Genomic DNA, 20,737 nt, shown 5'->3' with positions numbered 1-20,737 from the left:
AAGCTTAACTAACGATTTGTTAATAAATGATGAGTTCATAGTGAGATTTCTCCCCATTTGGAAGCAGACTTTGGTATCTAGTCAAATTTGAGCACAGTTTGAGACAGAAATCTCATCATCTCTTGGGTTTCAGAAGATATCTAAAAGAAAAATTCTCAAACTTTTCAACATACCAAAGTTTGCAAATCAGATATCTCTGAATTAACCAAAAAAAAAAAATTTGCTCAACAGATTCTTCAGTTGTTGCTTTTCTTCAGTTTTCTCCTGAGAAAAGACCAGACATCTTGTGGTTCCTCCAGAGTTTTTGAAGAGATCACAACGTCTCAAATGTGCTTAGAATTGACAAGATATCGAGGTCTACTCTCAAAGGTGAGAAATCTCATTGTGAACTAAACATTTCTCAAATGCTTAGTAAAATCTCTCCTTTTTTCTTTTGGCTTGTGGAAGAAAAAAAAGACTTAAGTAATTGTTTTTTTCATATCTAGAGTTTCAGAAGAGATCTAAAAAAAAATATCCAAGAAATATCAGTGATCTATGAATAAACTCAAAACTTCTCTCAACCGATTGTTAATTTGTTGTTCATTTTCTAGATCAGAGAAAAAGACTCCATGTCATTACTTTAGGGTTTTGAATAGATGACAACATCATCAAAAAAAAATAAGTTTTGGTTTGACAAGATACCGAAGCATAAAGTCTTATCTCTCGTCATCTCTACTTTGTCCCAAATTTTTAGTCACAAAACTTTAAGTCACAAATTTCGATATGAACTCAAACATTTCTCATCAAATAATAACTTACAGTATGTCAACAATTTGTGTCCATTTTTATGTCTCTCATAAAAAACTTCTGAGAGAAAGTTGACACTTAAATACAACATAATGGGATGAAGCATTAATCAAATTCAGTCGAGACTACAGGCGTTTCTTACCACTGGGTATTAAATGACAAAGTTAAAATCAGCTGAAAAATAAGGTATTGCGGTAAAACAACTTTGCAACTTAGATATTTTACATTTGTCTCATGCTTGTTGACCACAATTTCCATCATTTTTAAGTGTCTCCTGTGAGGAAAACGTATCCCCCGTCATATACGGTTAAGATGCCTTCCTCTGGGCTTTAGGGAATCAGACAGACAACATGGCTGCCTCTGATTAAGAGTGTAAGAAATCCTGTTACACACTTGCAGCTGAACGCCTGAGAATATCACCACTCTCATTATTGGGCTGGGATTTAGAGAAGGGCTTGTAGCGTTCCTCGTTGGGAAAATGTCTACAAACATCTTTTCATCCTTTTTCCTCTATATTTTACTCCCTCAGTCAATTTAGTTTCATCAGTCTTGTAAAACAATAAGTAGTCATGTTTCTTTTCTGCATGCTGTCTTGTGGTCAAGGTGACTCTTTGCTAATGCGTGTAATAACAGAATCGTGTAGCGGGAAATGCTTACAGCTCTCTGTAGCGCTCTGCTTCCGCTGCAAAATCTTTTAGTTTTCCTACGTGTTGCATCATAAAGACCAGATGAAAGGAAAACTGCATGGTCAGTAAAAGATTTCAATGGACTATACACAAAGTTAGTCCATATAGTGTACACTCTAAAAAATGCTGGGTTGTTTTAACCCAATTTTGGGTCAAATATGGACAAACCCGAAATGTTGGGTTAAAAATGTAATGTAAAAATTTAACCCAACGGCTGGGTTAGTCCATATTTGACCCAAAGTTGGGTTAAAACAACCCAGCATTTTTTAGAGTGTAAGAGTTTGTTATATATGATTTCTGTATCTTTGTTCTGCAGCCTTATAGATCAGAGGATACAAATTGAATGTAACAAATTAGGTAATGCTGTTAATATTGTGCAGTACAGAGATATGAGTTGATTTCTGGTTTATGCTCCCGGCTTATAAACAATTCCACGAGTGATTCTTTTAACGTCATTTAATCACATTTTTTATTTAAAAAAGAATCAATAAATTAAAAACTTAAATATTTTTCAAAACATGTTATTGCTTAATATAGCTTAATTAAACTTATTGTGTATAGTATTTTTTATTAAAACTAAAAAATACTTTTTTTAAAAAAAACTAAATTATTAGTTTTTTTAGTTTTATTAACTAAAACTAAAACTTTTTTAGTTTTAGTTAATAAAACTTTTTTAGTTTTGTTAACTAAAACTAAAAAAGCGTTTTTGCATGATGTCAAATGATCATTTGAACAAACAATCAGAAATATTTAGATTTTTGATTTAAATTTCATATTAAAGTCTTAATACACAAATCAATAAATCATCAATAAATATTGATGCTTGCTCTGTTCTGTGACGCACGTTTGTGACTTTCCTGTTTGAACTCGTTCATCAAAATTAACGAATCTTTTTCCGAGTCATTTGGTTCATTCAACGAACGAAACAAACGAATTGACTCGGAAGAAGATTAGTTCATTTTGAAGAACAAGTTGAGAGTCACAAACGTGCGTCACAGAACAGAGCAAGGCGACCATTTGAGCTTATAAAACTTAAACTTTGATATATTTTTTTTAAATGAGCAATCGTTTCGCTTGATAAGACCCTTATTCATCGTCTGGAATCGTTTAAAGCCCTTTGAACAGTTTGCAGTTTGTACCGAAAGTGTCTTTTGGACCTTGAAGTTTGAACCGTTTGGTTCCCAGTAAAGGGCATTATATGGACAAAAATCCTGGAATGTTTTCATCAAAAACCTTAATTTTTTTTCGACTGAAGAAAGAAAGACATGGACATCTTGGATGACATGGGGGTGAGTAAATTATCAGCAAAAGTTTTTTGAAAAGTGAACTACTCCTTTAACCGAACGTCAGGTAAATTCAAAACCATTGGTGCATTTATTATGAATTTGACTCTCTATAGCTTGTGTGGGTTCAAACTTAAAATTTTTACAATTTCATGAAATGCTCTTTAAAGGATTCGAGAACGAGTCTGCAACATAGAGACTTTGCTCTGTAATTACAGTCGCGCCTGAACCAGCAATTTGTTCTTTGACACAAAAGCATAAAAGTCTTTTCCTAAACGGCGAGCATACTGTACACACGCAACTTTTGGAGACTATTTTGATCCCGCTAGAATTCCTATCAATAACACGTCCCCGATCAGCCAGTGAACTGCAAAACACAGTCAAGGCGGCAATTAGCGCAAATTAACAGACATTTTCAAAACAGAAAATGGCCGCTTTGTAGTTCAAAAACACCCCAGTCTGGCCCTCGTGTGGGAGTTCTTCCAGCAATTGCTTAAATCCTAAAATAAGTACTGCAATCTCCAGGCACAGACACACTGTAATGCTTTAAAAACAATTTAGAAACTGTCATCGTTGTAATTACAGTAACTAATTACCGTCCTCGGCAAACAAATAGCTTAACATAATACGGCGGCCCAATCAATTTTGAAGAAATGCAAATTCCGAGGCGCGAAAGGGGGGCATTTTGGCAAACCTGAAAAGGAATTCCGGAAATAATGCACTTTGTTTTATCCACACATAATTCCCAGGGAATATCATATCATAAATATTTGCATTCAGTTCTTATCAGGACATTTGCATTTGCCTCTTATCAGCCGGCAAACCAGGCACCGGCAGATAGCGAGAGCGGCTTCCACGCCATACACACATTTCTAATGAGACACGTCCCAGGCTGATATCATATTTTGGCTAGAACTTTATCGCCAAAACGAGGAGGTCATTTTCTCCTAGAGTTGGCTCATCTTCGAGCTGTCTTTGAGTTGTTGCTTTTTTCTCTCATTTGATGCGATTCAACTCCGATTCATTTTTTTAAAAGCCCACAAAAAAAGGATTATTTCTTTTCTTCTCGCAGCCGCAACTGCCTGCTATCAGTGGCACGTATGCTAGCAGTGATTATCACCACGTCACAAAATATTTCAGTTTTATCAGTGTATTATTTTATTTGCCGCTGCATCATTCCTTGAAAGATGGTGGGAGGAAGAGAGGGAGGACGAGAGACGCGGGCGAAGCTCATCTGCATGAGCCGTCGTCCCCGAAGCACAAACAGACAGCACAGCCGTGCCCATCTTCTTCAATTACTACACGTGTGCAACAGTGACTGGGGAAAAAATGGAAATTATTGTTTGATAACGTTTTCAAAAAGGCATCCCACAATAACAATTTCATGGCGCATTGCAGAGTGTAATTATAAATCGGGCGTTTTTCTCGGACAGCCAGAAAAACACTGGAGGTCAAGTGAAGTGTCCTAGTCAAATGCTGGTCTCATTAGCACAATCTACTATTATCTGCTAATTATTTCTCTGTTGCTCCAAACCGCTGTGTTGGGCGCTGGGCATCCGTCTGCCCACGCACCTCTACAATCAGACACCTCTCCAGAGCGGGTGCTTGTGCAAATGCGTTCCTTTGCATAAATTACAAAAACGATTCAACGTAATGTTAGCATTTTCTTTTGATGTAACCATAATCAGGAAAAAATAACACACAAATATATGTTGACTCTCACTGTTTTCCTACTTATGTTCTTGATGTCTGTTCTTATCGCTTTTCTTCAATTCTACAATTAAACGCAATTGCTACGCTGAAATAATAAACAGGAGTAAACAAGAAATGCTGAATTATAAAATCCATATGTTCCAACCCAGTAATATGGAAATACATTTAACTTAGAGTACACGATCTTTCAAAAGTTTGGGCTCAGTACGTTTTTTTTTTTTTTAAAGAAGAATGCATTTATTTGATCAAAAGTGACAGTAAAAACATTCATAATGTTTCAAAATAATTTTATTTCAAATGAATTTTTCTTTAAATAAACTGTTCTTTTGAGCTTTCGTCTTGCAATTTCATCAAAGAATTCTGATTAAAAAAAAAGTATCAGTTTCTACAGAAATATTAAAGGAGAACTCCGGCGCAAAATGAACCTTTGGTCTAATAAAACATTGGTACATAGTCGACCGTTCTCTGAGATTTGTTTTCATGATAATCGAATGTAAAGAGTTTTATCTCTAAAAACTGTTTAGCGTATAATGCTAGCAATGGGGGCATTGACTAAGTAAAAAGAAATCGCTAGTTTATACCACTAACAAGGCTCAAAAATAGCCCCACACTAACACAGTAACATAATGAGGGTCCATACATGCAAAACGAAGCATTGAGAACTTTGTAAGTGTACAGACCGTTTAATAAGAAGATACTCTATAAAGACAGTTCACTTCGTGTATACAGACAGGAGCCATCTTGGAAAACAGAAGTCAAACCACGAACGTCGTGCTGAGTGAGCTGAACTGTATGAAGTTCAGCGAACTTCTAAACTGTATGAACGGTGTTCGGGTTCTGATTTAAGATGGCTCCTGTCTGTATACGCGAAGTGAACTGTCTTTATAGAGTATCTTCTTATTAAATGGTCTGTACACTTACAAAGTTCTCAATGCTTCGTTTTGCATGTAGGGACCCTCATTATGTTACTGTGTTAGTGTGGGGCTATTTTGAGCCTTATAAGAGCCTAGCGATTTCTTTTTACTTAGTAAATGCCCCCAGTACTAGCATTATACGCGAAACAGTTTTTAGAGATAAAACTCTTTACATTCGATTACCATGAAAACAAATCTCGGAGAACGGTTGACTGGGCACTAATGTGTTATTAGACCAAAGGTTCATTTAGCGCCGGAGTTCTCCTTTAAGCAGCACAACTGTTTTCAACATTGATAATATTAAGAAATGTTTCTTGAGCATCAAATCAGCATATTCGAATGATTTGTAAAGGATCATGTGACACTGAAGACTGGAGTAATGATGGTGAAAATTTAGCTTAGTCATCACAGGAATACATTTTTCACAATATTGCTGTTTTACTGTATTTTGTTTATCAAATAGATGCAGCCTGAGAGAGCAAAGAGACTTCTTTCAAAAATATTAAAAAGAATGACTGACCTAAACTAAACAGTAGGACATTTCTATTATTTAGTAATTCCTGGTGGAGATTTTGATTCTTGGTGATTTGAATACTTTTAATTGATTTTATTCACTAAAAACGTTTGTTCACTTATTTATTGTTACATTTTTGCGCCAGTAAATCTGCATATTTATTGAATAATGCATGAAACTGATTTGTTCACCAAATAGTCATCCATGATTTAAACTTACTTATAGATGTCCCAGCATATTTAACCGGGATGGGAGGACATTGTAACGTGACACACAAATCAGCTTGAAATCTATGGGAATGTGTAACGTGCAGAAGCAAACATTTAGGTCAATGCTACAACATCAATGCTAAAGCAATCTCTGTTTACTGCTATCTGTGCTCTGGGCTCTTTCTGATTCTGAAAGAACACAGATACAGAGGAATGAACTGATATGTGTATCTCGAGCAGACCAATCTCTCATTTTTGGAGCATATTAAACGTTTTGCTCAGCCTGTCTGCTAACGCTAGTAGTGGCTAAGTTATCTCACCTTTGTTATTGTCTTGAAATCTTATCAACATCTTTGTTTAAACAGAGAGGCCAACACATTCCTGCTCTGTTTCTGCTGTTTTCTCTTCATTCAGAGCTCCTCCAAAATGTTAGTTTGGTACTAGAAAAGCTTGACTGATCATTGTGATGACAAGTGGTTTAATGAATCAAATAAGTGAGTCATTATGTGGTAGAATTGTACTAAATTCAACAAAAAATATATATTTTTTTGCGTTTCTCAGAGTAAAGGAAGTCATATGAGTCTGGAACAACATGATGGTGAGTAAATGATTTCAACATTATAACCATTTTACTGTATTTTTATTTATTCATTCATTCATTCACTTATATCTATAAGCATTCGATACTGAACCAACCCAAATTCGATACTGGGTTTTAGTAACTCAGCACTCATATGGTTCACTTCTTACCTAACAGATAGGATTCAAGTCTGTGATGTTGAGGGGACCCTCTCTAATCCACAGAGTATAACATGCGGGATGCCCCAAGGTTCGATCCTGGGGCCCCTGTTATTCTTAGTATATATATAAATGACATATCAGCTGCTGTACGGTGCAAGGTGCTATTATATGCTGATGATTCTGCTTTACTTGTCCCAGGGTGTAATGTAAAAGACATTGAACATACTCTTGGCATAGAGCTTGAGTCTGTCAACCAGTGGCTAGTAGACAATAAGCTCTCGATGCATCTGGGCAAGACTGAATCAATGCTGTTTGGTTCAAAAAGGAAGTTATCAAAATTAAATACCTTAAAGGTGATGGGTAATGGGTCTAAAATTATATCCAAATTAAATGTCACTTATTTGGATGAAACATTGGATCAATCACTTATAGGTGAATCAATTGCAGCCAAGGTTTTAGCTAAATGTGCCCGTAAGTTGAAGTTTTTATACCGCAAGACAAAGGTTTTTGATTTCTCTGTTAAAGGGACAGTTCACTTTGAAATTAACTTTTGATATGTTTTAGCTTACCTCAAGGGCATCCAAGATGTAGGTGTCTTTGTTTCCGCAGTATTTTCAATTTTGACATTTTTCAGTCAAAACTGTTGTTGTCTATCAGTCATACACTGGAGGCTACCAAAAAGCATGCACAGAGAAGTCCGAATTAAACATGATTTAATGACTCATAAATGTAAGTACACATTGATGGCCCAAGACACGAAACGAGCGGTTTTTGTGAGAAAACGAACAGTATTTATATCGTTTTACAACGGTTTGACTGAAAAATCTCAAAATTGAAAATACTGTGGAAACAAAGACACCTACATCTTGGATGCCCTTGAGGTAAGCTAAAACATATCAAAAATTATTTTCAAAGTGAACTATCCCTTTAAGAAATTATTGGTATTAACTCTGATTCAATGTCAATTAGATTTTGCATGCTCTGCATGGTTTTCTGGGTTGTCGGTGAAACTTAAAAACAAATTCCAAGTACTGCAAAACAATGTTATTCAGTACTTAGTAAAAGTTTTTTTCACCTTGATCCAGAAATCAATCAATCAATCAATCAATCAATCAATCAATCAATCAATCAATCAATCAATCAATCTAATATATCATTATTATTAGTATTATTGTCATCATTATTGTTATTGTAGATATTTCACAAGTCACAAGTAAAAAATACACACGCTGATAAAATCAGTGTACTAAAGGCCCGTACACACCGGGACAAATATCAGCGCGCGTTATTCGTCAGCGTTTTTCAACACGTTTTTTGTGTTCACACCCAAGCGTTTTTCGCTGACGATGAGCCGAGTGAACATGCAAATTCATTCCCTGATCATTAGATGCCGCTTAATGTAAAACAGAAATACTAGGGTCATCATATTCATGTCTCAATGTTTTATTATGACAGATAAAAAAACGAATGAAACGAATGAGATGCTCCGAGACCAGCAGCTCTTCATCTTGCCCATAGGTATCTTATCTCTTCTTCGCCGTATGTGTGCTCGGCAAGACCGCTTTGTGTTTGAGCGCCCCCAAGTTGTGTTTTACTGTAACTTCAGAAGTACCAGACACGTGAGCAAACCCGCCAATCTCGTTGGACGGATTGGTTTTGACGCTTTTACGCGTGGCGTTTTTCGCGTCGGTGTGAACACTGACATTGGCACTCATTGTTTAGTCACGAGGCGTTAAACGTCGACGAATATCGCGCGCGAAATTCGTCCCGGTGTGAACAGGCCTTAACACTGAAATTTTGTAAAGCCAGCTAATCAGATAGTAGCTTGTGATTTCAGCCAGCTCTTGACATTTTTTTGTAATATGCATCAGATGGTTTGTTGGCAGTCTTTAAGCGCTCCGTCTGAGAATAGAATAGAGATCTGTGAGATAACCCTTCTAACCGAACATCTTCTTTAATGGATTCAGCTGACAATGACTCTATCAAAGCAGCTGATGACATTTAAGTTGTAGTGGATTTTAGGGATAAACGTTCTCTTCTCTCACGTCTCACAGGTTGAGGAGCAAAGGCTCAGACAGACAGGAGGAACGTCTTGGTTACGTATTCCCAACGCATTCTCATCCTTTAACGTCATATAGAACGCTATATGACAAAACGGCGCTATACTACGCACATGGCACCCGTTATCGTTAATATAACACGTGCTGTGAGGGCTAAGTTTAGGTGTGGGGTAGGGTGTGCGTGTCATATTCACGCTAAAGGATTTATAACGTCTTGGGTTCGCGTGTTATATTACCGATAAAGGGTGCCATGTGCGTAGTATAGCGCCGTTTTGTCATATAGCGTTCTATATGACGTTAAAGGACGAGAACGGGCTGGTATTCCCTCCTGAAGGCATCGACTGAATTAGTTGTGATGCCTAAATTTACTTGTAGTACTGAACTTGGTTGACTTTAGTGTTTTTAGTTTTATTTTATATAGACAAAGTAGAATTTATTTATTTAATCAAAAGTTTGTAATATTGGTGCACCACCGTAAATGACATGATACAATATAGATAATAATGTGGATCATTATTTGTCATCACAAAAGGCTCACTTTAATTTTGTTCTTTACTTTGACCTGAGGAAAAAAAAAAATCTCTCAGTCTCTCTCTCTCACACAAACACACTAAAAATGGCCTGTTTGAGGTTTGGAAATAGCGTACGAGGGAGGACAGGACAGGGTTGGGTGGAGTCGTGCCGGTTAAGTGATTGGAAGCATTTGGTCGCTGAAGTGCTTTTCTTCAATCCTCCAGATAACATCGTCCCTGCGCTCTTTATCTCTCTTCTTGAACTTCTTTTAAACATCCCTCCCTCACTCTCTCTTCATTACATACTGTCCGCTTCTTCTGGCGTCCACTTTCATTACCGAGACTTATCTCATTCACCCTTCCGCTGTCACTCCTGTTATTGTGTGGCAGAGATTTTTTAGATTAGTCGTTCCCACAGACTCTTCACACCAAGGAGCTAAATATTTATTTATAAGTGAGGTAAATTAATTAGATTGCCATTGAGAGATAAAGGGCTCATGTGGTTGGTCAATGGTGCTCTGATTGGTAGAGAAAAGTGCATTTTAAGTCAAGTGATGCTTTATGGCCTTATTAGACCTGACAGCCCCCTGATTCATGGGATTTAAAGTGAAAATCAACTGCAATGGCAGTCAGAAATCAGAAGCTGTCCAATCAGTCCTATCTCTCGCTAAATCAAATTCTTTAGGTGAGACAGAGAGAAACCCTCATCAGACAGGTCTGTAATTTATAATAAGAGTCATTGTGGTGGTGATTATTAATAATATTCATGCCATCAGTTCATTTATGTGATTTTCAATTCTAAAAACATAGGCATTCCTATGTGCTTATTAAAGGAATAGTTCACTTAAAAATTAATATTCTGTCATCATATATTCACGCTTTTAAACCTGTATGAGTTTATTTCTTCGGTTGAACACAAAACAAGATATTTTGAAGAATGCCTGTAACCAAATAGTTGCTGGTCCCCATTGACTTCCATTGTTGTTGTTTTTTCTATTATGGAAGTCAATGGGGTCCATCAACTGTCTGGTTACAGACTTTCTTCAAAATATCTTCCTTTGTGCACAAGATTTGAACAAATGCGTCAGAATAATTTAAATCCTATTGCCGATCCCAGATGTATTGTTTCTAAAACTGATCTAAACAAAAACTTCCATTGGTTAGACAAATATAAACTGTTGTCCCACCCCAAACTCAAACCTTTGGTTGATCCAGTGTTGCTACGGTACATTGGGCTGGTCAGGATGTTTAGTCGGTATCTGTAGAATCTCTTTCAATCAGATAGAAATTTAATTTGGATCTGTTTCGAGTGATGTATAACACTTGTATGACCTTGCGTCTGTAAGACCAAAATAGATCTTTTTTGTCCTTTTTTTTCGTACTGATAAGAAAGGGGGAAAAAAGCGACACTGTGATAAAAAAAAGGGTGACGCTGCAATGTATATCATATCATTAGTTTTTTTTTGTTGTTGTTTTACCTCGGATACATGTAAACGAGATCTCCGAAGCAAAAATTAGCAACCTTTAAAATAGCGTAACTGGAGATCTTTGAATTACACATTATATTTACATATTTATTACATATGTTTATGCATTTTCAGTGCTTATTAACTATATTTTACTTATTGTCCTATAGCTATAAATGCATTTAGTGTGCAGCTGGATCTTAATAATATACTGATTTGTACTGTAATTTAAGTTTGTACTTAATTTTCTCTCAGTTTCTATACAGTACAACACTGTGAAATTTTAAATGGAAAGAAATAGTATTTTCTTGTAAAATACATTTTATTTACAACTTTGAAAAATATTTTTTTTACAATGTAGGGTCCATTAATTAGTGACAGAGATGTATAGTAGTAACGAAGTAGAACTACTATACTGTACTTAAGTACTAAAATGCTGTATCTGTACTTACTAGAGTATTGTATTTTTCTCTTACTTCCACTTTCACTTCAGTAGATATTTTCGATGAATTTAATACTTTTACTTCAATATTTTTTTAATGTTCTGCTAGTTACTCTTTACAATTATAAAAATTTTATGAATCATTCGTTGCAAGTTGGCTTTCATGCTGCCTAAATCACACGCCAGTTTTATAGGGTAATGGTATTGATTGACACACATTGACAACTAATGCAGGGGCGGCCGCCAAAGCAAATTTGTATCCCGCCAAAGCGCCTTATTTGATTGCTAGTTCAAACTTTTGACTGCTTTCTTTAATAATTACATGACACAATACTTTTACTTTTACTTTTATTACTTAAGTAGTGAATTTTAAAATAAACTACTTGCAATACTTAAGTACAAAAAATGTTGAATACTTTAGTTCTTCTACTTAAGTTTGCACTTCAACTTCTACTCAAGTCACTTTTTTGATAGAGCACTTGTACTTTTACTCAAGTCTGGGTTTCTAGTACTTTATACATCTCTGATTAGTGAACAAATCTATGTGTGCCTGGTTTTACAGAGAAGGCTTAAGTCTAGTCCCAGAAAACACATTCTCATCCTTGGGCGTCATCTAACTGACCAAGTCTAAACCCGACACGCATGGCAACCTTTAGCGTCAGTTAAATGACGTGGGTAGGTTTAGGTCTGGGGTAGGGTTAGGGTCAGACCACTAGGAGGCGCATCTCATATTGACGCTAAAGGGTGCGTCGGATGTTGACGCATGGTCAAAAGCGTCAGTTAGATGACTCCTTGGGATGAGAACGGGCTCAAACTAAAATGCATATTTGAGCTGTCTTAACTGAAAGTAACTTGCTCCTTCATTTCTTAAAGCTACACTGTGTGATTTTTACCCCCATCTAGGTGGTGAAAAGGTATATGACCATCCAGTGAATATTAGTTTCTGTTGCTCTCAATTTCGATTTTGTTTTAACTCCTACGGTGGCCAATGTAGTCCAAGATTAACATGGCTTCCAGTTCGACCTCGTCCATGAGTGTTAACTCAAACGTAAACGTGAAAGGCGAAGCTTGATTTAACGGGTATGTCCCTCTTTGGCTAATGTACTTTCAAGATGGAGGGACAACATGGCGACCGACATTAGAACCCCTTACCCGTATGTATTTTCAATGGCATATTATACACTCACGAGAATACTTTATTACTTGAATGAAGTAAATGTACATTAATGAGCACATATATTTTTAAAAGAATTACACAGTGTAGCTTTAAAATGTCAGAGCCATTGTTTTGTCTCAAGATGCAAACCAGTATTGTTTTTTTTTCTTTCTTCTAAGGCACGTTTAAAAAAAAAAAAGGTACTTACTTGTCCTCATTTAACTAAGGTTTAATCCTGGCTTAATCTAAGCCCTGTCTGTGAAACCTTGCCATAGACTTTTTGGTGAACGGGTTCAAAAGATTCGAATCACTGGGTTAAATCAAGTTCCTCAAATTAACTCTCATTCACACACGCCAAAGAATAAAGTGTTTTTGATCTGATAAAGTCTTTCCCGTAGTCTCTGTGCATGATGTAATTTCATCATTCAGCACACAGGTTAAGAGAGGTAAGAACATTAACACGTTCTTTTTTTTTTTCTCGTTTTTTCTTTAATGTGCACATATCCACACAAAGCACATTTCCCTGCTGTTTTAATAACTCATCTAAGACCTGCGATCTAATCGGCATGTACAGCAAGTAATTAAAGTTGAAATTAATTATGGTCTGTGCTGATATTCTAATCAAACAGCTTTGGAGTATTTCGTAGCAGAAAGTTGATATTTTGTCATCCGTGTTTTATCTCCAGCGGCGGCGCGCGATCGTCTGTACTTGCAGATTATTCCTCGCCAGAAAAAGCTCAGGAAACGACAGATAAAGAGGGAGAGAACTTGCACGTTTCTCTTTTTTTCTAGTTCCCGCTCTGACCTCTTGACAGTTCTCATCCCTCGTTCCGCTCCTCCGTCTCTCCCTCTTTCTCTTAACATTCCTTTATCATGACAGTGTTTGGAGAGAGATATGGCCAAGGCTGTGTGGCTCTGTTTGATGGAAATTAGACAATCGTTCATTAGTGAGTTAGATAAAGTCTCTCCCTTCCTCCCACCCGGCTGACAGTCGTCTCCTCGGGGAGCTCGTTTCACACCGAGAGCTTGCGATGGTGGAAGTGACTCCGACTCGCTCGGGTCCCATCTGAGTTTGTCTCCGCAGACAGTGCCACTGGAAATGTCAGCAGGAGCAGAGAGGAGCCGTGTTGAGGCGCTCACTCTAACAAGCTGAAGGGTTCTTCCCACGGGTCCCGTGTATGCAGAAGCGCTCGTCTCCAGTCAGAGAGCTCGCGTCTCACACTGAGCTTGCTCTTATAGAGGAGACTCTGCACCGCTAGCGTCAGTTGCAAAACATATGACTGTTTCCGAACAGGTTTTCCACAGATAGTGCCAATCAAACACACACTATACATCGGTCAAATATTTTGGGGTTGGTAAGATTTTTTGAAAGAAGTCTCTAATGCTCACAGAGGCTACATTTATGTGATCAAAAAATACAGTAAAAACTGAAATATTATATCAATTTTAAATAACTGTTTTCTATTTAAAGATATATTGTAATGTAATTTATTTCTGTGATGCAAAGCTGAATTTTCAGCATCATTACTTCAGAAATCATTTGAATATGCTGATTTGCTGCTCAAGAAACATTTCTTATTATTATCAATGTTGAAAACATTGAAAACTTTTTTTTTTTTGGAAAAATACATATTTTTTCAAAAAATATATTTTAAATATATTTTTTTGTTTATTGTTTTTATAATTTTTTTTTTCAAAAAATATTTTTTAAATATATTTTTTAAAAATATTTTTTCAGGATTATTTAATAGCAATTCACTGAAAGATAAATATTTTTTAGGCATTTGCTGTAACATTTTAAATGTCTTTACTTTAACTTTAGCTACTTCATCCATGTGGGAAAAAACATTAATTTGTTTCTTTCAACAACAACAACAACAAAAAAGACCCTGGTGAACTGTGATATAATTGTTAGATTATAATGTAATTTAATTGTAATTCCTGTAATATATGATTGTAAACTGTAATATATAATTGTTAGATATAGATTAGGAAGGGATTTGAAAAAGTATTTACAATGCTGTTGCAATTAACATTACTTATATTATTCTTGCATATAATATTAATATCTCTTCCTCATCGCTCATGTGCTGAAATGTTTTTATAGGTTTTTATGTTTTATTAAATATTATATATATATTTAGTGCCATAGTCAAAGTTTTAGGGCATTATTCTGCCACTATTTCACTGTTTTAAGGTTACCATGCATGGCCTCATCCCAAGGCGTCATATATTGACGCATTTGACAATGCATATGCATCCAACGCACATGGCACCCTTTAGCGTCAATATGAGACGCAGATATATATGGGCCAGAAGGCGCCTCCTAGTGGTCTAACCCTACCCCAGACCTAAACTCACCCATAACCGAAGCGTGTGCCATGCGCGTTGGATGTATACTCATTGGCAAAAGCGTCTCTATATGATGCCCTAGGATGAGAATGCTTTGAATTCAGTACATCAACATCCACCACTCAGGTCTCTAAACAACGGCTGTTGCTAAACTCAGATTGGCTGTAAAAAGAATGTGGATGGCACAGTCAGATCAGATAATTTGGTCCTTTTTTAAGTTAGTTGAAATCATGGTACCATCCTGGAAAACAGACATTGTTGAGATTTGTCTCTAAAAGGAGACACATGTGACATTAGAAGTCTTTTTCTCCTAAGAACAATCAGGAGCTGTTCATTTAATCTCATTGTTGTCTTTGAGAAACAACTGAGATATAAAAGAGATCTTATTTGATTAGTTACACAATTTTGCTGTGCGTCGTTTAAGTGGGATTAAGATCGGCTCTGGGCATTATGTAAATCAGTTTACATGAAATGAAATGAGCTTGATTTCAATCAGGTTTATTGACATACTGCAGAAGGAACTGCAAATACATGTACGAGTGGGCTTTGTGTCATTACAAAGGAAAATGCTTATGCATGCATGCCATGTGTTCATTTTAAAATTTCCTAATGATTAAGAGCAGCGACTTTTGAAATGATCAGCAAAAACTCAAGTCGGATGTAAACAGTGTTTGAGTCGAAAACAAAGGAGAAGTCGGAATCTCACTCATCAAACTTCCAAGCAAAAGTTTTAGACACAGAGTTTCTTTTATTGTTTTCAAGGCGATTCTGATGTGCAGAAGATCAACCGTTTGAGGCAGCATGTGGAATGTGGTCCACACCAGGGTCAGATGAACACATAATCACAAGCAACTTCACGCAAGGCAGGCCCCACCTCTCTCTCACACCCTCGCTTTTCTCTCTCTGTTAGGCCGTCAGATATGGAGAACTGTCCCTGCGTCTCAGCTCACAGATCAGAGGCTTCTGTTCTGGCCTGCAACACATTTACCTGCATTAAAACAGGTCTGATAGAACTTTCCCAAAGCTTTCCGATGGCTTTCCGAGCTGGTTGCTCACTTTGTGACCCACTGGATGAGGTAAATCAATACAGACTTACCAGAGGAATATTATAATTTAAAATAAGAATAAAACATGTTTTACATTTGTAACATGACATTTCTGAATCAAACAAGATATTCAACGAGGAATATTTAGGGGGAAACCAAATTTTGTCTTAAGTCGGTGAAAATGTGGGTGTAAGACTAAGAGGGATTGATGACGTCATCCAGAAAGGAAAGTCTTTTCAGAGGAAGAGCAACTTAGAAGATATCGACAAGATGTATTTCCGCCAAGACGAAACATATAAACATTGTCAAATCCATTACTTTGCCGAACACTCATAGACCCTTATTCAGAGCAGCGCCATGACAGGTATGAAAGTGAGGCTGTGAGGGATAGACTTACCGTGTTTCCAATGGCATCCGCTGTAAAAAGCTGAATAAAGCGGCTAGATTACTTAAATTTTTTTTGTTTTTTGAGTTTTTTGTCAACTGACATTTCTTGCAAAGATATTTTTCCAGTGTTTCATGAGCAGAACAATCCGAAAACACATTAAATAACAATACAGCCCATTGAAGAGATGCAAGTCTATCCCTCACAGCCTCGCTTTCATTTTCATTAAAAATCAAAGATGGCGCTGCCGTGAATAAGGCGTATGACAGAAACAAAATGTAAAAAAAAAAAATCAATTGTAATTTGTAATAATATTTCACAATAATTCTGTTTTTAGTGGTATTTTTGAATAAATAAATGCAGCCTTGCATGGTGAGCATTAGAGACTTCTTTCAAAAATCTTACTGCCCCCAAACTTTTGAAAGGTACACCTCAGTAACAAAACTTTCTGAACGTATTTGTGGGTTTTCTTCAGACATCTCATAATGTCTTGATTTTGCTCTTGATGGTTCTAGGTGGGTCCAGTCGCCCTCATCCTTCCCTCCAGGCAGGGACCGTTGCCCCCTTGTAGTGCCTGAACCTCAGCTGAGTCGGGTGGCAGCCTCCCATTTGTTAAATGCTACGAGGTGACGGGAGCTTCTCTGCCCGTTGCTGAGAGGACAGATGGAGAGGCCACGGAACGTTCTGGAGAGCCGATGGTAATTACGAGCCAGCAGCAGAGCCGGTGGCTTCCGCAGGGAACCGTCCTGAGCGGAGCCGCTCGAGTGGCGTGGGGGTTGTTTGCCCTTTGGCTGATCAGCATGCTGTTGCTCTACGTGTTGCGACCGCCGTTGCTGCACTTTTCTCCGTCTTCACATCAATGAGTGTGTGAGAACATGGTGACAATTGCGTTGAGCTTTTGTCATTCACAGGGAAAGTTGAACTCTTGAGGTGTGTTTCCACTCCAGTTCTATTCATTTTTCAATAGAAACTGGTGGAAGTTGCAGACACAACTTATATGTCTATATAATTCTTAATCTGGTCTCATGCCATTCCAAACCTGTGTGTCTTTTTCCTCTTAGAACACAAAAGGAGAATTTTGAAGACCACATCTGAAAACGTGATAATTACTGTAAGTGTTCTTCATACAATATGTCTCATATTTCATATTCTCTTCAATGACACTTGTCTCCTTGGTAACCAAGTACACTGCTGGAAAAAAATGACAAAATTGTTGTTCGTGAACACCATACATAAGGAACATTTGTGTAGTATTTTATAAATCATAAATATTGAAATGGATTATTTTTATTTCCCACTGTTTAGATCATCATAGCTTAAAACATTTATTTTATATAGTATAAAGTATATGTGTTTTATAATGGATTTTTTTTTAAATTCTGGGGCAAAAAAAAAAAAAAATCAAATAGAATATAATTGTTCCATTAATATTTTTTTCTAATTATTATCTCAAAATTATTAGAAGGAAAAGTAAATGGTTTGCTTGCATAGTATTATTTTTATGTATTTTATTTTTACCCTTGTCCCTTACTTTCACGCTTAAACTGTAAATTATCCATTTTAAAAATATGAATTAATAAATGTCTAAAAATACGACGATCTGAATGAAATGTCAATTTTTGATTTCTATAATTATTGTGTAAACAAAAATGTATATGACACAGTTGTTATTTAGTAGTTACTGTTCTTGGTTACCATAGAGACAAACCTATTTTAATGTGACCTTCATGTAACAAAAAGGGTAAAAAAAAAAAAAAATTGTTAGTTTCAATAAAAATCAAACCTTGAAACAAAAGGTGCATGAAACACCCTTGTCTCTTTTCAGATCTGACCAGTCATCTGCACATGCCGTCCGCAGATGATTAATTATTTTGTCACCCATCAGTCTCACAGAAAATGAGGAGAGAGGAGGAAAAGGGAGGAGTATATCCGAGAATTCGAGCGAGCTCAGCTTTGCAGGATGCTGAAATGTAGCTCTGCAATCCCCATAGGGCTCATATTAATGAGGGTGCAGGGAAAGTTAACAACTCGCATTAAGCACTAATGCATTCTTTAATTAATTAAGTGCTCATTTATAAATATCCAACACATCCTGTACACGTTCAATCTGACTTCACAATAACATATTAATGATTCCTGTTCCAGGCATAACATATTTAAATGTCACCGATACTCCAACGGCTAGATAAACATACTCCGAAACTCTATTAACAGCATTAGGTGATGTCTGGAGCAGCACGTATTCCCCTGCAATTCAGTCATAATTACAAATTAATTTCACGTTTAATGTATGAACACAGCCGTGGTGAAATTTAGTTAATTAGTTGATTATAGTGCAGTTCAAAGTAAAAACTGAGCAATTTTGGTCCATTTAGTGTAATCATTTTGTAGTTATTATTGGACAGTTTTAACTCTCTTTCTTTTCATTATTTTTACAGCATGTTCTTAAACCAGGATGATGCATTTAAGGACTGCAAATGCCTCAAAAAACCCTTACTGATGGATAAGGTGGAAATCAAGCACTTAAATGGCGATGACACATCCAGAGTTACCGGCATACCGGAGCTGCCGGTGTAAATGTAAGCAGCCACACACACACACACACACACACAAAAAGCTGGTGTCACAGTGCTTTGAGAAGTGCTTTAATCTCTGATGTGCGTTAGGAAAGTACAGAGAGAACTCACATAAAAATATCCTGGGGTTTTAGGGGGAAATTATTTGTGAAAACATCCTAGTAAAATATAGAAAAGCAAAAACTTGATATGATGTCATTACATTTTTAGCCCAATGCGATGGGCTCCATAAGGAGGATAACATGTTTGAACATATAAACTCATTCATCTGGGTTAAATTCAAAACAATCGCTTTATGCTCGTCTGACACATCTGAAATTCTGTTTTAAGAGAAGCAGGAATACATCTTTTACACAGGCTCTCTTGTAGCTTAATACTGGGACAAAGAAGCATATACAAGTAGCTGAAAAGAAATTGGCAGAAGGTTGAAAATAAAAAATAAAAACAACCCTCAGGATGTCAACAATTCCGACACTGGAAAATAAAAGCAGCCGTGATAATAAAACGCTTCGTTTCCAGACAAACTGCTTAACGGGCGTCTCTCAGAGTCGGTTTCTACATGTTTGAAATCAATCAGAATATTTACGCCCGTGGAAGCAGGCAATCTGTGGAGCGCCACACACCTCCTCGCTGGAGAGGAACTTCACTTTTGGCACGGTGTGTTTCAGTATTTCATGGAGCTGCACCTCCTTTTTCCCCGCAGGCGTCGTCTCAGTGTTCCAGCCGAAGGTGTGTGCGCTGAACAAAAGCATAAGTTGTTTACGTCAGGGTAATTGGTCATGGACGGGTCATTACCTGCAGCAAGAAAACTGAAGAAAAAAAAAGTGTAAAACAAAAATACGTCATTCTGATTGACTGATCAGGTAACATATGAACAAACAGATATTAATTAGGGCTGTCAAACGATTAATCACGATTAATCGAATCCAAAATAAAAGTTTGTGTTTACATAATATATCTGGGTGCACTGTGTATAATTATATACAGTATATGTGTGTCTGTGTATATGTATATGTAAATACACACACATGCTTGTATATATTTAAGAAATATTTTCATGTACTGTATGTAGATTTATTTATAATTTTTATTATTTATAAATATAAATGTTTTATATTTAAACAATATGTTTTTCTTAAAAATACATGCATGTGTGTGTATTTATATATATATACAAAATAATTATACACAGTGGACCCACATATATTATGTAAAAACAAACTTTTATTTTGGATGCGATTAATCACTATTAATCGTTTGACAGCCCTAAAATATATATAATTTGTTTGTTCATAATATTTGTTTCATATATCTGTTTGTTCATTTGATTAACTGAAAAAAAAAAAAAAAAATATATATATATATATATATATATATATATAAAACATACATGTGGGAAGTGATATCCGGCCTAGGAAAAATTACATTTTCACCCACAAATTATTAATCTTTTTGTAAGCATATTGTGTAGTTGTGCTTGGAGTCAATTTGTAATATTTGTGGAAACGCAATGAAACATGCCAAATTGTGCGGACATCATATTTGGCCAGGCTTTCGTACAAATAAATTACGAACACAAGAGAACCACAGGAATATTTATAATTGATAATGTTATAGTCTTTTTCCTGTGAGTTTTTATTTAATGCGTAGGAAAATAAAACCTGCAGCTGTAGTTAGCCTCCTTTTTTTGCCAAAAGATTTTTCCGGATAAATCCCTTTTTAATGTTTTGTTGTTCTCACATAATCAAAATATTTTCCTCATATTTTGCTGGTTTAGTTGTAGGGGTCATTAAAAATAAATCCCCAAACCGATCACTTAAAAGAAGGACACAAAAAGTAGTTTATCATTTGGATTCAGAAGACTTTGAATATATGGAGGAACAAACCTAAATTTTA

General features: G+C 36.2%; 1 protein-coding gene across 1 annotated transcript in view; it reads left to right on the top strand.

The window, feature by feature from the left end:
* Nucleotides 1–6,664: 6,664 nt before the first annotated feature.
* Nucleotides 6,665–20,737, top strand: part of LOC148977045 (uncharacterized) — a 32,643-nt gene continuing 18,570 nt past the window's right edge. Inside the window, exons 1-5 of the transcript XR_016145871.1 lie at nucleotides 6,665–6,703; nucleotides 15,745–15,910; nucleotides 16,781–17,195; nucleotides 17,327–17,376; nucleotides 18,091–18,844. The gene's annotated coding sequence lies outside the window, so the exon portion shown is untranslated. The remainder of the gene's footprint in view (nucleotides 6,704–15,744; nucleotides 15,911–16,780; nucleotides 17,196–17,326; nucleotides 17,377–18,090; nucleotides 18,845–20,737) is intronic.

Source organism: Pimephales promelas, chromosome 12 (assembly GCF_988280905.1).
Source record: "Pimephales promelas chromosome 12, fPimPro1.hap1.1, whole genome shotgun sequence".
In the NCBI taxonomy this organism is placed as follows: Eukaryota; Metazoa; Chordata; class Actinopteri; order Cypriniformes; family Leuciscidae; genus Pimephales; species Pimephales promelas.
This window is presented reverse-complemented; position numbering and strand designations above follow the sequence as displayed.